Source organism: Brassica oleracea, chromosome C3, assembly GCF_000695525.1.
Source record: "Brassica oleracea var. oleracea cultivar TO1000 chromosome C3, BOL, whole genome shotgun sequence".
Lineage (NCBI taxonomy): Eukaryota > Viridiplantae > Streptophyta > Magnoliopsida > Brassicales > Brassicaceae > Brassica > Brassica oleracea.
Window position 1 is genome coordinate 60,143,247 of NC_027750.1, and position 1,781 is coordinate 60,145,027.

The following is a 1,781-nucleotide window of genomic DNA, read 5'->3' on the forward strand; positions in this document are numbered from 1 at the left end:
TTGCATCGCCAGAGATCCCAGAGGAAGATATGACTAAGCTATGGCATATGAGGCTTGGACATATGGGTGAGCGTGGGATGCAACATCTGTCGAAGCAAGATATGCTTCATTCTGATATTGGTTTGGAACTCTGCTCGAAAGAGTTTAAAATTTTTTTGTAAGGATGCAACATCTGCCAAACATCTTACAGACATGGGAACACCACAGCGGGATGGTGTTGGAAAATGGATAAACCAGAAAATGCTAGAGAGAGCGATGTGCATGCTCTTGAGTGCTGGTTTGGAGAAGCGGTTTTGGGCTGAAGTAGATAACACGACTTGCTACTTGATAAATCTTGTTCCCTACATAGGCATCGAGTGCAGGATACCTTCTGAGGTGTTCAGGTAGATCTGCTGAATATTCACTTTTAAGAGTGTTTATGGGCTACGGTGATGGAATCAAAGGATACATGGTCTGGTCTTCATCAAAAAACCGAATGGTTCTAAGTAGGAATGGTGTCTTCGATGAAGCATCTATGGTTAGAAGCTCAGGGTCCAGTTCAGAAGCAGAAAAGGGTAGCACTGATAAACAGGTGGAGCTGCAAGATGATCATGAAGTGATCGATGTGCAGGCACACACAGAAAATCAAGAGGAGCGTGTAGAGGATGTTCAGTTGGAGTCTACGAAGATTCAACCGATCGACCAAGAAGGGTTGATGTCAGGCCACCAGAGAGATATCGCTTCGACGATATGGTGGGTTATGCACTTCAGGTTGCAGAGAAAGTGGATGCGTCATCCACTTACATGGAAACTGTTTCTAGTCCCAAGTCTGAGAAATGGTATGTTGCAACGAGAGACGTGGAGTCTCATCAGAAGAATCATACATGGGATCTGGTCACATTACCATCAGGGAGAAGGGATGTTACATACAAGTGGGTCTTCAAGATTAAGGATGGAGCATCATCGGCAGAAGAAGTTAAGTATAAATCTTGGGTTGCTGCAAGAGGGTTAAGTCAGAGAGAGGGAGTAAACTACAATGAGATGTTCTCACCTGTGGTCAGAGATACTTCCATCAGAGTGTTGCTAGCACTGGTAGCACGTCAGGACTTGGAGCTTGAGCAATTTGATGTGAAGACAGTGTTTCTTCATGGAGAGCTAGAGGAGATATACATGACTCAGTCGAATGGTTGTCGAGTTCCTGGAAAAGATGATTATGTGTGTACGTTTCAGAAGTCACTTTGTGGATTTAAGCAGTCTCTCAGACGATGGTACAAGAGATTCGACAGATATATAATCAAGTTGGGTTACATCAGAAGTCTTTTTGATTGGTGTGTCTACGTGAGTAAGTTTAAGGATGCGACGTTCATAAGTTTGGTACTCGACGTGGATGACATGATGATAGCTGAGGAGAAGTGTGACATCGAGAAGCTGGAGCTTCTGGGTTCTGAAGTTGAGATGAAGGACTTGGGTGCAGCAAAGAAGATTCTAAGGATGGAGATCTTCAGAGATAGGGAGAAGGAGTTGTTCTTGTCACAGAAGGCCTATATTAATGAGGTGTTGACAAGGTTCACGATGTCTTCAGGTGAACCTAACAGTACTTTGTGCACTGCAAATGATCATCTCACCATGTATATGGGATAGCCCGTTGAGGCATCTGGCCCGCAAGGACATCTGGTCCGTTGGGGCGTCTGGTCCGTTGGGACATCTGGCCCGTTGGGGCGACTGGTCCGTTGGGACATCTGGCCCATTGGGGCGTCTGGTCCGTTGGGACATCTGGCCCGTTGGGGCGTCTGGTCCGTTAA